Genomic DNA, 15,576 nt, shown 5'->3' with positions numbered 1-15,576 from the left:
ACCTTGCAGACGACAGACGTGAGACTTACCGGTCTATAATTGCCGGGGATTTCCCTATTTCCTTTCTTGAAGAGAGGAATTACATTTGCCTCTCTCCAGTCCTCAGGTACGACTCCAGTGGAGAGCGAGGATGCAAAGATCTTCGCAAGTGGCGAAGCAATTGCATTTCTCGCTTCCCAAAGCAGCCGAGGACAAATCTGGTCCGGGCCTGGCGACTTGTCAATCTTAATGTTTGACAAAATTTTCAGCACATCAGCTTCCTCTATCTCTATCCATTCCAGCATGCACACCTGCTCTTCAAAGGTTTCATTCACTACAAAGTTCGTTTCTTTCGTAAAGACAGAAGCAAAAAAACTCATTTAGGTCTTCGCCTACCTCCTCAGGCTCCACACACAAGTTCCCTATGCTATCCCTGATCGGCCCTACTCTTTCTTTCATCATTCTCTTATTCCTCACCTAAGTGTAAAATGCCTTTGTGTTTTCCCGGATTCCTTCTGCCAAGCCTTTCTCGTGCCCCCTCCTGGCTCTCCTCAGACCATTTTTGAGCTCCTTCCTTGCCTGCATGTAATCCTCTCTAGCTGAACTTGACCCTAGCTTCCTCCACCTCATGTAAGCTACCTTCTTCCTTTTCACAAGAAGCTCCACCGCTCTCGTCATCCAAGGTTCCTTTATCTTACCCCTTCTTGCCTGTCTCAGAGGGACATATTAACTCATCACTCCCAACAACTGTTCCTTAAACAGTCTCCACATGTCTATAGTTCCCTTACCACGGAACAACTGCTCCCAGTCCATGCTTCCTAACTCATGTCTAATCGCATCATAGTTTCCTCTTCCCCAATTAAATATCCTCCCATTTTGCCTCATCCTCTCCTTCTCCATAGCTATGTAGAATGTGAGGCAGTTATGGTCACTATCACCAAAATGCTCTCCCACCACAAGATCTGATGCCTGCCCCGGCTCGTTTCCGAGCACCAAGTCCAGAATGGCCTCTCCACGTACTGCGTTAGGAAACCCTCCTGAGCACACCTGACAAAAACAGCTCCATTCAAATCTTCTGCTCGAAGGAGGTTCCCATCAATATTGGGAAAGTTAAAGTCACCCATTACAACAACCCTACTGCGTCCACACTTTTCCAAAATCTGTCGACCTATGCTTTCTTCAATCTCCCTGCTGCTATTGGGGGGCCTCTAGTAAACCCCTAACGAGGTGACTACTCCCTTGCTGTTCCTAATTTCCACCCATACTGACTCAGTAGGCAGATCTTCCTCGACAATGGAAGCTTCTGTAGCTGTGATACCCTCTCTGATTAGTAGTGCTACACTCCCTCCTCTTTTTCCCCCCTCCCTATTCTTTTGAAATGTTCTAAACCCTGGAAGACCCAGCAACCATTCCTGCCCATGAGAAACCTATGTCTCTGTTATGGCCACAACATCATAGCACCAGGTACTGATCCATGCTCTAAGTTCATCACTTTTATTCCTGATACTCCTTGCATTAAAGCAAACACACTTTAACCGATCCCTTGGTTCCTTCCCAGGAAAATCCTTCCCACTAGCTGGTCTACCTCTTGCTACTGCCTCACCTGCATCAACGCTCACCTCTGGTATACAGCTCAGGTTCCCACCCCCCTGCCATACTAGTTTAAACCCTCTCGAACTACTCGAGCAAACCTTCCACCCAGGACATTGGTCCCCTTCCAGTTCAGATGCAACCCGTCCATCTTGTACAGGTCCCACCTTCCCCAGAAGGCATCCCAATTATCTACATATCTGAAGCCCTCCCTCCTACACCAGCTGCGTAGCCACGTGTTCAGCTGCGCTATATGATTGTTAATTGAGAGTACTGATGAATTTTGCTTATTGTTTCTGTGATCATCTCAACAATCCATTTGTCAACACAATAAAGTAGATATTGTTATTGTAAAACACCCCTGTAAATCCAAAGAAAATTTCAAGAGGGGCCAAATAAGTAGTGTTGGGGAACAAAGAAATGGCAGAGGAACTGAACAAGTATTTTGCATCAGTCTTCAGGTTGGAAGGCACCAGTAGTAGAACTTTAAGGGAGTCTGAAGCAGAAGTGAGTGCGGTGGCCATCACTAAGGAGAAGGTACAGGGGAAGCTGAAGGGTCTGTGTGGAATTTGTACATTCTCCCCATGTCCGCACGGGTCTCCGCCAGGTGCTCTGATTTCCATCCACAGTCCAAAGATGTGCAGGCAAGGTGGATCAGCCATGGCAAATGTGAGCTTGCCGGGACACAGTACAGGGCTGGGTCTTGGTGGGATGTTCTTGACGGAGATGGTGCAGACCCAATGGCCTCTTTCCGCTCTGTCGGAATTCTATAATTCCGAGAAGATGGTAAATTACATGGACCAGATGGACTGCCCCCCAGAGTTCTGAAGGAGATAAGTAAGAAGACCATGCAGGTATTGATGATCTTTCAGGAATTACTGGAGTCAGGGTGGGTCCCAAAGGAGTACAAAATGGCAAATATAACACCCCTGTTTAAAATGGAGGGAGGCAAAAGACAAGAAATTAAAAGACGAGAAAAACCTGTTAGCCTGACGCTGGTCATTCGGTCAGATTTTAGAATCCATTATTAAGGATGAGATCGGAGAGTACTTGGAAGGACATGGTAATACTTGGAACTACATGTTAAATTGGGCTGAGAAAACACAACTTTGTCAAGGGAAGGTCTCTGTTGGATTCTTTGAGAATGTAACCAGTGGGTAAAAACAAAAGGGAGCCATTGAACTTTATCTGTTTGGATTTTCAGAAAGCCTTTGACAAGGTGCCACACAGGACGCTTCAAAATAAAAAAAATGAGCTTATTGTGTTAGGGAGTAGGTACTGGCATGGATAGAGGATCGGCTAACTGGCAGAATGCAGAGAGTGGCAATAAAGGGTCTTTTGCAGGATGGCAGCCAGCAACTACAGGAGTTCCACAGTCATCAGAGTTCAGACAACAGCCATTCACGTTATACATCAGCAATCTGGACAAAGGAACTAATGGTATTGTTGTCCACAGGGCGTTGTTGCTAAGTTTGCAGATGACATTTCGATAGGTGGAGAGGCAAGTAGTGTTGAGGAAGTGGGGAGGTCACAGAGAGTCTGTAGAGAAGTGGCAGTACAGGCATAGGCTATTTTCTAAATGGGGAAAGGCTTCAGAAATCTGAAGCACAAAGATGCCCCAGTTCAGGATTCTTTTAACATGCAGGTTCAGTTGGCAGTTGGGAAGGCAAATGCAATGTCAGCATTCATTTCAAGACGGCAAAAATACAAGAGCAGAGATGTATTGCTGAGGCTGTGTAAGGCTCTGGGCATATTGCATTTGGAATATTAAGAGCAGTTTTTGGCCATCTGTCTAAGGAAGGATGTGCTGGCCTTTGTCAGGGTCTAGAGGAGGTTCTCAAACATAATCTTGGCGATGAAGGGACTGTCATGTGAGGAATGGCTGAGAACTCTGGGTCTGTACTCGATGGAGTTTAGAAGGATGAAGGGGGCACACTGAAGGTAATTCAGGCCTGGATAGAGTGGACATGGAGATTATGTTTCCACGAGTAGGAGAGACCAGGACCTGGGGGCACAGCCTCAGAGTCAAAGGGACTACCCTTCAGGATGGAGATGAGGAGGAATTTATTCAGTCAGAAAGTTGTGAATCTGTGGAACTCGTTGATGCAGAAACCTGTGGAGGCCAAGTCAGAGTTGATTTCAGGCATAGATAGATATGTTCTTGCTTAGTATGGACACAGGAGAATGGGATTGAGAATGATTGATCCCACTCAATGGGCTGAATGGTCTAATTCTGTTCTTAAATCTTCAGGTCTAAAACACTGGAATGAATCAGTTCAGTGTCATTTTTATTGCACTGCAAGGACAGTAGCTCTCCAAAAGACCGAACAGATTTTCTCACGCTGTTGTGGCAAACCTATTCAATAACTGGCAACAATGCTCCTATTGCGCCTCTCTCAGCCGATGCTAGTTAGTTCTCCTACTCATCGTAACTGGACCATCCTGGTATTACTGGCACTAGTGCCATGTTTAAAGGCTATTGTGAACCAGTAAAATGCTCAGAATCCAGAACTGCCTTGTACAGTTCATAGCATTTGTCCCAGACAGGGCAGGAAAAAGGAAATTAGCACCTTATTTTACAGTTAGGGACCTGGAAGTCCTGGTGGATGGATTGGTGCAGTGCAGAACTGTCCTCTTTCCCAAGGACAAGCACAGGAGGCCATGACACAAGACTCGGCCAGACTCATCTGAGGCTGTCCAGTGTCAATGCAGTCTCAACCACCAAAAGAACCATCCAGCAGTGCTGCAAGATCAGTGACCCCTGCTCCAACAGAAGAGCCTCATTGTTCTGTGCTACCTCACATTCACACTCTCTCTAATTCTGCACCACCCTTCAGCACAGCTCATGTAATACCATTCTCACCAAAGCATTCAATGTCTGTCTTCGCTTGCTCTCGTCTACTTGAGGCCCCAAGGCTATTATTCCTGTATGCTCTCTGTGCCTCTTGCTCTCACCCAGGAGACCTCACCTCCCTTCCCAAACATACATGAGCACGAACAAATGCACCAGCTCATTTCATCTCACTCAATCCCTCCCTTTGTTTCATTCCAGGAAAAACAGCCCACAGCAGGGCAGAAAGAGCCAACACAGGTAGAGATAATAAAATGTGAGGCTGGATGAACACAGCAGGCCAAGCAGCATCACAGGTAGTGAGGTGTCTAACGTTTGACTTCTCACAACCTATGAGGATAGTGTCCTGACCATGATCATTCTGAGCAGCCAACTGATTGCCTCCAAGCCCCTCGAGTGATATCAGACAATGCCCTGGAGTTACCTAGATCTGCTGCCTGGAACTGCCTCCCTTGACTACAGACCATTCCCCTCAGAACATGAAGCATGACCATGAGGTTGGAGACAATGCAACGCGTTCTGTGCTTCTGCAGCTGGCACATGCTGCAGGTGTGAGATCGACATATCACGGTGCTAAACGGCAACACACCCACTCCTTTGATTGATGACTGTTGACAAACATGACAAGCTGTCTGGCTTGGTCTCGATGCCAAAAGGTTAATCAACATACTAGTGTTATGAGTCTGAGAGATGTGGCAGAGGGGGCAACCCATAAAAAGACAAGGCAAATGAAGACAAGGCAGAGGAGCTGTTAGCATTCATGCAGGGACAAAATGAGAGTGGAGAGCTCAAGCAAGGTGTCCTGATGTGTAACGTGGCCCAATACACGAATGGGTGCCTGTCCCTGCATATAAAAGTGCCCTGGCAGCAGCACTGCAATGAGGGGGGCTGCTGCAATCCAAAATGCAGCAATGAAGTACAGAAGAGTACTGAAAGCAGATCTGAGATGTGCCATGATGTGCTGAGGCTGGAACATGCCACATGTCAAAACTGTGGACATGGGGTGCTACTGATGGGTGTGGCTGGAGATGCTGGTGACTAGTGTCCAAGTTGGGGGTCCAGAGGAGCATTGAGCAATGTGGAAGCACCACACACCCACTCTGAATTTCATTTCGGTAATTCTCAGCATCTAGTTCCTGTCTGGCAGGTAGAAAAAGGGAATAATTATTAATGAGGGTGGTACTGAGAAATAATCTATGCCTTTCAGTGCTCCCTAGCGCGAATTTCAGCTCAATGTCTGCAATTTTACTGCAAAATGAAACATTTTGGTTTTGACATTCAGAAGGAACTTGAGCTGCAATCAATATGACGGGTACGCACCAAATGAAGAATGTCAAAATTGACAGTCGCAAAAATGATTTAATATTGGAACACATCTCATGCAGACAAAGCTCAACTTTATACAAATGAAAAATTGGAGGTCACGTGGGGTGCAGAGAAGGACACCGAAAGATTAACCCTGGACTTTCATCTCCAAGTCCTAGAATTATATCCAGCTTGGACTGAAGGAAAATAAAATTCTCTCCGCTTGCAAGGATTCCCCAATATACTGTCACAGTCTTAATACATTTCCAAGTGAAGTGCATAACATTATTCCTAAATGGAGCTTACTAAACAATCTGACTGAGATAAGCTGAACGACAATTAGCCTGGAAAATACCACAATGGCACAGTTAATGCTCTTCAAGATACTGGCTAGGTTAAAAAGTCTCAGTTATGAGATAGACTGGTATGCTGGGTTTGTTTTCCTTGGAGCAGAGGAGGCGGAGGTGTGGGTGGGGATCTGATTGAGGCATAGAAAATTATGACAGGCACGGGCAGAATACATGGTGAGAATCCATTCCCCATGGCACATGTGTCTAAGACCAGATGGCACAAGTTTAAGGTGAGGATTAAATGCTTTGGAGGAAGTCTGAAAGCTTTTTCATCTAAAAAGTGATAGACATATGGAGCACACTGCTTGAGAGGGTTTTTGATGCAGGTATTCTCAACATTTAAAAAGCATCTGGGATGAGCATTTAAAATGCTAGGTCAAAGTAGGCTCTGGACCAAGTGTTGACAAATGAGATTAGTGCAGCTTGGTGTTTGTTGGTAGGCATAGATATGGTGTTTCTATGCTGTATGACTCTATGAGATTGAGGGTCATATGAAAATTTATTCTACGTCTGGCCGTTTATTCCTTGACATTAACTGGATGATGTTCATATTGTGTATTTTATACATGTCATTCTCCAGCACTAACATTTGTCACCGTGAAGAGCATTACAATCAGAATGTCAAGATGTCTACATGATCCTGGGCAGATCTGACCAAATGGAATCAAAAGTATATCAGTTTCAATTTTATGATTTAAAACAAAAGTCGCTAAAACTGTCAACTACTTTATCTGTTGAACTGAAATGAAACTAGAACATACTGAAACCTTATGTCAACAATACTCGGATTGATTTTAATCAGTCCACAATCTTCACATTTACTTAACTGATCCTGTACATATCAAAATCCAATATGTCGCATGCAGTTTAGTGCACCTGAGGACAATCTAAACTTACATTAAAGTGTAAATCATACATAGGGATCAAAGACGTTCAGCAGCTAGTTCAGACACATTTCGACACAGAGTGGCACGTTGACCAAATCCTTGTGATTTTGTTCCAAACCATCATAAATGGTCATTAAACAGTTGATTACTTCAGTCACATTTAGAAGTTGCTCATTTTGTGTCAATTTGTGTTGATCCAAGACGCGTTGTGCTGTGTGCAACTCCAACAGATACACGACAAAGGAGGAAGAAAACTAACTTCGATTACAGTTTTAACTTATTGGAGCTATTAAATAAAATTAATTCCTGTATTTGGCCCAGAAATAAATACAAGGATTCACAAAAGTACTCTGGAATGATGGAAACAGGCCATTTCCTTCTCAAATGCAACATGTCAAATCCAACGAGGGAACCGTCAGTGATGCTGGTCATATTCTGTTGTTTGGTTCAGTAATTCCTGCAGAACAATGGTGGAGGAACAGTAGCTTTGTAAGTCATGAAGCCCTCCTTTATATTTATGAAGCAGGACTCAAAACAATTTAACCTGAAACATCCATCTTTTTCAAGCGATGTTCATTCTCACTACATCCAAATCCAAAGTACAATCTAATTGGCTCTTTCTCCGTTTCAAATAGTGGATTTTACAACCCTTATTTCACTTCTGGTCATCAGCATTCTTTTAAATCACACTATGCCACAGCTATTAAGTGTGTTAATTATATGTTCTTGTTAATTTAAAAAGATGCTCTGTTACCTCGGTTTTGAACGAGATTTCTCTTGTAATTTTGCTATTTTGTCATACATATGGTATGTTCTACAGCGTCTACCAAAAATAATTAGTAGTTAAGCAAGTATCAATTCAACGTTAGTTCACATGATGCCAACAAAATCTGGCAAACTTTGTCAAAACATCGAATGCCAGTCAAACCACTCTAAATATAACAGAACCTCCATAAATAAAATCTAATGGCAATATGAGGAATGAAGCTCCCAGAGATATGCATTCATGTGACTGAAATCATTTATTTTCTCGGCTTCTAACCCTTCCACAGGCAGCAAGATCCTGGCCCATGAACCTTCACTGCTTTAAAAAAATTCCTCCTAACATCCCCCTACATCTTTTCCCCAAAACATCAATGCATTCCATTCTCCTTGTAACATCATCTATCAGCCATAGGAACACAGACTTTCCACGTTTATCTTACCCCAACCAATCATAATCCTTTATGTCTCCATTCACTACTTATTAATCCCCTGTACTCCAATGAAAATAGCATTAGTTAAATTTGTTGATAAAATGTCACATTCTTAAAACAAGTTGGGTAAATTTCATCATTATTACTCAACACTACCAAAATTATTACTCTTTAAGTTGAGTCACCAGATTTGGGTGTATCATTCCAGTCCTATTTCAAGGTTCAGGATAACTTCTTTGTTTTAGCACTGCATGAGCTACATTATAAAGCCCCATCCCACAGATACGAAGGTGGGAAGAAACACATAAAATCTGGAGGGCACTGTGTGTACATGTGTGGAAGTTCTGGGGAACTGTCAAGCAGCCTGCCTATCCTTTGACCTCCTGAGACTAATTGATGGCAATTTAAGGGATCCCCTCTATTGCGTAAGGAGATAGATGTCAATCAGAAAGGCAGTCAGGTTGAGATGCACAATCCAGCCTCGAAAAAGTGAGTTGGTAGGGGAACATCATTCACAGGTCCCTTGGCCTGATCCTAGGCACTTCACGCTCTTAAATGCTCACCCACCCTTTTAACAACCCCTAACAACCCTCAACCACTCCGTACCCCTCGTCGGGGACCCGCCATCCAGCCAACAGCAACTTCAGACTCTTCTGGCCTCTAAGTGGCCAGGATATCTACAAGGTAGAACTTCTATCCAAGACGGCACCCCGATGTCCTGCCTCCAGCCATTTAATGTTGCAGGGCAGCTGTGAAGAGCATGGGCAGGGTCCCATTTGGCATTTCAACTGGGAGAGACCTGAGCAGGAGCTGGGGCAACAGCACCATGTTGAGTACTATTTATCGGACCAAAAATTCCATATCCTAAGCATTCTCTCCAATGTTCTGCCAATTCAACAGTCAGTGCCCAAGGTTAGTGGAAAACCAGAAATAAGGAAAGATTTCAAAGCCGAGAAATAGAAAAGAAACAGACAACAAAAGCGTATTTAAAGAAATGAAAAGAAAGAAAGAAGTCAAAGTGAACGCAGATCCCTTCAAGGATGGAGGCTGCAAAAATAATAATGGGGAATCAGGAAATGGCAAATGAGACAAATAAATACTTCATATGAGTCTCCATAGCAAAAGAAACAAATACAATCTCAAAATTACTTACTTAACAAGGTACAAAAAGCAGACAGGAAATATCACCAGAGAAAAGGTGCTCGGGAAACTAATGGGGCTAAAGGTCAATAGGTATCCTGGACCTGATGTACCCTGCACTAGGATATTAAAAGATGTAGCTACAGAGATACTGGATGCACTAGCAGTAATCTTCCAAATATCCCGGGAATCTGGAACATTTCAAGCAGTAGATTGGAATACTGCCAATGTAACAACTTCATATGAAAAGGAAGGATGACAAAAAATAGGCAACCTCTCATTAGGAAAATATTGCAGTCTGTTATAAAAGATGCAACAGCAGGTCATGTGGTCTGGCAATACTATGGCTTTAAGAGGTGTATTTTGTCCTGGTTTGTGTTCTTCTCTAAAGGCCCGAGAGGCCTTGGGGTTTTATTTTTTGAAGTTGTAACAACAAAAGCAGCATGAATGGGTAACTTCCGAAGAAGGGGCTCGACCCAAAACATCAGCTTTCCTGCTCCTCTGATGCTGCTTGGCCTGTTGTGTTCATGCAGCTCGACACCTTGTTATCTCAGATTCTCCAGCATCGGCAGTTCTTACTATCTCAGTATGAATGGGTCATGTCAGGCTCCCACAGAACCAAGGTTTTAGTTTAGATTTCGACAGTTGTTGAGGTTTGAAGTTGGCCGTGGAAGCTGTTATCTCTCTCCATATCTCCCCATCTCTCTCTGTGTTACAGCTAAAAGCAGGGGTTCTCTTTCTGTGACCAGAATCATGTGAGACAATCTGTTTTACTGTCTTTGCCTTTGCCAAGGTGTGTTTATGGGATATTATTATATTGGAACAGTTGTTGTTTGGTAGTTAAGTAATATATTATTCAATTAAGTTTTCCAGTAGAGTTAAACTAATCTCAATTCTTCTTTCATTTGTCTGCATTTTAACTAGGGGGAAAGTGGTTTTGCTTAAATCTGAGTGGTGTGCCGAATCGATTTACATCTAGAACACAGCACCCTAGACTTGTCTTTAAATAAAAGTTGGAGTCTAGGTTATCTCCTTGATACATATTTGTTGGGGACTTGGTCTAGTCCATAACTGTGGAAGTAGATAATATAATCAAGCAAAGTCAGCATGGCTTCATGGTGGGGAAATTGTGCCTGACAATTTTTTAAAAATTCTTTGAGTAAGTAACAGACAGGATGGATAAAACAGAACCAGTAGAAGTATTGTGTTTGGATTTTAAAATGGCACTTGAAAAAATATCGCCCTAAGTTTACCTAATATAAGAAAAAAAACACATAATTTTGGGATAGTATATTAGCATGTTTTCAGAATTGGTCAAAGAATAGAAAATAGGCAGTTGGGCTGAAGGGAGAGATAATGGGAACTGCAGATGCTGGAGAGTCCAAGATAACAAAGTGTGAAGCTGGATGAACACAACAGGCCAAGTAGCAGTGACAATGGGAACTGCAGATGCTGGAGAATCCAAGATAATAAACTCTGATGAAGGGTCTAGGCCCGAAACGTCAGCTTTTGTGCTCCTGAGACGCTGCTGGGCCTGCTGTGTTCATCCAGCCTCACATTTTATTGTCTAGGCCAAGTAGCATCTTAGGAGCACAAAAGCTGAAGTTTTGGGCCGACACTGTTCATCAGGGATGCGGAGAGGGTTCTGAAATAAATAGGGAGAGAGCGGGAGGCGGACCGAAGATGGATAGAGGAGAAGATAGGTGGAGAGGAGAGTGTAGGTGGGGAGGTGGAGAGGGGATAGGTCAGTCCAGGGAGGACAGACAGATCAAGGAGGCTGGATGAGGTTACTAAGTGGTAAATGGAGGTGTGGCTTGAGGTGGGAGGAGGGTTTAGGTGAGAGGAAGAACAGGTTAGGTAGGCGGGGATGAGCTGGGCTGGTTTTGGGATGCAGTGGGGGGAGGGGATGAGCTGGGCTGGTTTTGGGGTGCAGTGGGGGAGGGGGAGATTTTAAAACTCATGCAGCCCACATTCATACCATTGGGCTGTAGGGTTCCCAAGCGGAATATGAGTGGCTGTTCCTGCAACCTTCGGGTGGCATCATTATGGCACTGCAGGATGCCCATGATGGACATGTCGTCTAAGGAATGGGAGGGGGAGTTAAAATGGTTCGCAACTGGGGGGTGCACGTGTTTATAGAACAGAGAACATTACAGCACAGTACAGGCCGTTCGGCTCTTGATGCTGTGCCGACCTGTCATACTGATCTGAAGCCCATCTAACCTACACTATTCCATGTATGTCCATATGCTTATCCAATGACGACTTAAATGTACCTAAAGTTGGTGAATCTACGACTGTTGCAGGCAAAGCGTTCCCTGACTACTCTCTGAGTAAAGAAACCACCTCTGACATCTGTCCGGTATCTTTCACCCCTCAATTTAAAGCTATGCCCCCTCGTGCTCGCCGTCACCATCCTAGGATAAAGGCTCTAACTCTCTGATTATTTTATATGTTTCAATGAAGTCACCTCTCAAACTTTTTCTCTCTAACGAAATTGCGAACCGAGTGGAGGTGTTCTGCAAAGCGCTTCCCAAGCCTCCGCTTGGTTTCCCCAATGTAGAGGAAGCTACACCGGGTACAGTGGATACAGTATACTACATTGGCAGATGTGCAGGTGAGCATCTGCTTAATATGGAAAGTCATCTTGGGGCTTTGGATGGGGGTGAGGGAGGAGGTGTGGGAGCAAGTGTAGCACTTCCTGCGTTTGCACGGGAACGTGCTGGGTGTGGTGGGATTGGAGGGGAGTGTGGAGTGGACAAGGGAGTCACTCCGGAAGGCAGACAAGGGTGGGGATGGAAAAATGTCTTGGGTGCTGGGGTCGGATCGTAGATGGCGGAAGTGTTAGTTAGGCTGAAGGGAGGTGTAACTAATGGAGTACCACAGGGATCAGTGCTGGATCCATACTTATTGTCAATAAAATATTACTGACTTATATACTTGAAGCAAACATACTATTGCCAGGTTTGCAGATGACATAAAAATAAGTGGGAAGGCTATTCAGTTCCAAGAACGACCAGGAGGCTGAAATGTTCAAAAGCAGAAGCTTGATTATGAAACAAAAAAACTCAACAGGTCTGGCAGCATCAGTGAAGAGAAAACAAAGCCAGTGCTTTGAGTCCAACAATCCAAAGTTAGAACATAGAACAGACAACAGTACAGCACAGAACAGGCCCTTCAGCCCACGATGTTGTGCCGGCCATTGATCCTCATGTATGCACCCTCAAATTTCTGTGACCAGATGCATGTCCAGCAGTCTCTTACATGTCCCCAATGGCCTTGCTTCCACAACTGCTGCTGGCAACGCATTCCATGCTCTCACAACTCTCTGTGTAAAGAACCCTCCTCTGACATCCCCTCTTTACTTTCCTCCAACCAACTTAAAACTATGACCCCTCGTGTTAGCCATTTCTGCCCTGGGAAATAGTCTCTGGCTATCAACTCTATCTATGCCTCTCATTATCTTGTATACCTCAATTAGGTCCCCTCTCCTCCTCCTTTTCTCCAATGAACAAAGTCCGAGCTCAGTCAAACTCTCTTCATCAGATAAGCCCTCCAGTCCAAGCAGCATCCTGGTAAACCTCCCCTGAACCCACTCCAAAGCATCCACATCTTTCCTACAATAGGGTGACCAGAACTGGATGCAGTATTCCAAGTGCGGTCTAACCAAAGTTTTATAGAGCTGCAACAAGATCTCACAACTCTTAAACTCAATCCCCCTGCTAATCAAAGCCAAAACACCATATGCTTTCTGAACAACCCTGTCCACTTGGGTGGCCATTTTCAGGGATCTATGTATCTGCACACCAAGATCCCTCTGTTCCTCCACGCTGCCAAGAATCCTGTCCTTAATCCTGTACTCAGCTTTCAAATTCGACCTTCCAAAACGCATCACCTCGCATTTATCCAGGTTGAACTCCATCTGCCACCTCTCAGCCCATCTCTGCATCCTGTCAATGCCCCGCTGCAGCCTACAACAGCCCTCTATACTGTCAACGACACCTCCGACCTTCGTGTCGTCTGCAAACTTGCTGACCCATCCTTCAACCCCCTCATCCAAGTCCTGTATCCAGACAGGTACGTTCCCCTGTACCCCATTCCTCCTGACCTTCTCAATGAGCCTACCATGGGGAACCTTATCAAATGCCTTGCTGAAGTCCATATACACCACATCCACAGCTCAACCCTCATCAACGTTTCTAGTCACATCCTCAAAGAACTCGATAAGGTTTGTGAGGCATGACCTGCCCCTCACAAAGCCGTGTTGACTGCATTTAATCAAGACATGCTCTTCCAGATGCTCTTAAATCCTATCCCTCAGAATCCTTTCTAACACCTTGCAGACGACAGACGTGAGACTTACTGGTCTGTAATTGCCGGGGATTTCCCTATTTCCTTTCTTGAAGAGAGGAATTACATTTGCCTCTCTCCAGTCCTCAGGTACAACTCCAGTGGAGAGCGAGGATGCAAAGATCTTCGCGAGTGGCGAAGCAATTGCATTTCTCGTTTCCCAAAGCAGCCGGGGACAAATCTGGTCCAGGCCTGGCGGCTTGTCAATCTTCATGTTTGACAAAATTTTCAGCACATCAGCTTCCTCTATTTCTCTCCATTCCAGCAAGCACACCTGCTCTTCAAAGGTTTCATTCACTACAAAGTTCGTTTCTTTCGTAAACACAGAAGCAAAAAACTCATTTAGGGCTTCCCCTACCTCCTCAGACTCCAAACACACAAGTTCCCTATGCTATCCCTGATCGGCCCGACTCTTTCTTTCATCATTCTCTTATTCCTCACCTAAGTGTAAAATGCCTTTGTGTTCTCCCTAATCCGTTCTGCCAAGCCTTTCTCGTGCCCCCTCCTGGCTCTCCTCAGACCATTTTTGAGCTCTTTCCTCGCCTGCCTGTAATCCTCTAGAGCTCAGCTTGCCCCTAGCTTCCTCCACCTTATGTAAGCTACCTCCTTCCTTTTCACTAGAAGCTCCACCGCTCTCGTCATCCAAGGTTCCTTTATCTTACCCCTTCTTGCCTGTCTCAGAGGGAAATATTTATTCTTCACTCGCAACAACTGTTCCTTAAACAGTCTCCACATGTCTATAGGGCCTTTACCATGCAACAACTGCTCCCAGTCCATGCTTCCTAACTCATGTCTAATCTCATCATAGTTTCCTCTTCCCCAATTAAATATCCTCCCATTTTGCCTAATCCTCTCCTTCTCCATAGCTCTGTAGAATGTGAGGCAGTTATGGTCACTATCACCAAAATGCTCTCCACCACAAGATCTGATACCTGCCCCGGCTCGTTTCCGAGCACCAAGTCTAGAATGGCCTCTCCCCTCGTCGGCCTGTCAACGTACTGAGTTAGGAAACCCTCCTGAACACACCTTACAAAAACAGCTCCATTCAAATCTTCTGCTCGAAGGTAGTTCCAATCAATATTGGGAAAGTTAAAGTCAGCCATTACAACAACCCTATTACGTCCACACTTTTCCAAAATCTGCCGACCTATGCTTTCTTCAACCTCCCTGCTGCTATTGGGGGGCCTGTAGTAAACCCCTAACGAGGTGACTACTCCCTTGCTGTTCCCAATTTCCACCCACACTGACTCAGTAGGCAGATCTTCTTCGACAATGGAAGCTTCTGTAGCTGTGATATATCTCTGATTAGTAGTGCTACACTCCCTCCTCTTTCTCCCCCCTCCCTATTCTTTTTAAATGCTCTAAACCCTGGAACATCCAGCAACCATTCCTGCCCCTGAGAAACCCATGTCTCTGTTATGGCCACAACAACATAGCACCAGGTACTGATTCATGCTCTAAGTTCATCACTTTTATTCCTGATACTCCTTGCATTAAAGCAAACACACTTTAACTGATCCCTTGGTTCCTTCCCAGGAAAATCCTTCCCACTAGCTGGTCTACCTCTTGCTACTGCCTCACCTGCATCAACTCTCCCCTCTGGTATACAGCTCAGGTTCCCAACCCCCTGCCATACCAGTTTAAACCGTCTCGAACTACTCGAGCAAACCTTCCACCCAGGACATTGGTCCCCTTCCAGTTCAGATGCAACCCGTCCGTCTTGTACACGTCCCACCTTCCCCAGAAGGCATCCCAATTGTCTACATAACTGAAGCCCTCCCTCCTACACCAGCTGCGCTGCCACGTGTTAAGCTGCGCCCGCTCCCTGTTCCTCGCCTCGCTATCTCGTGGCACCGGTAGTAAACGAGAGAACACTACTCTGTTCGTCCTGCTTTGCAGCTTCCATCTTAACTCCCTGAAATCACTTT

The sequence above is a fragment of the Stegostoma tigrinum genome, unplaced genomic scaffold (genome assembly GCF_030684315.1).
Source record: "Stegostoma tigrinum isolate sSteTig4 unplaced genomic scaffold, sSteTig4.hap1 scaffold_101, whole genome shotgun sequence".
NCBI classification, from domain to species: Eukaryota; Metazoa; Chordata; class Chondrichthyes; order Orectolobiformes; family Stegostomatidae; genus Stegostoma; species Stegostoma tigrinum.
This window is presented reverse-complemented; position numbering follows the sequence as displayed.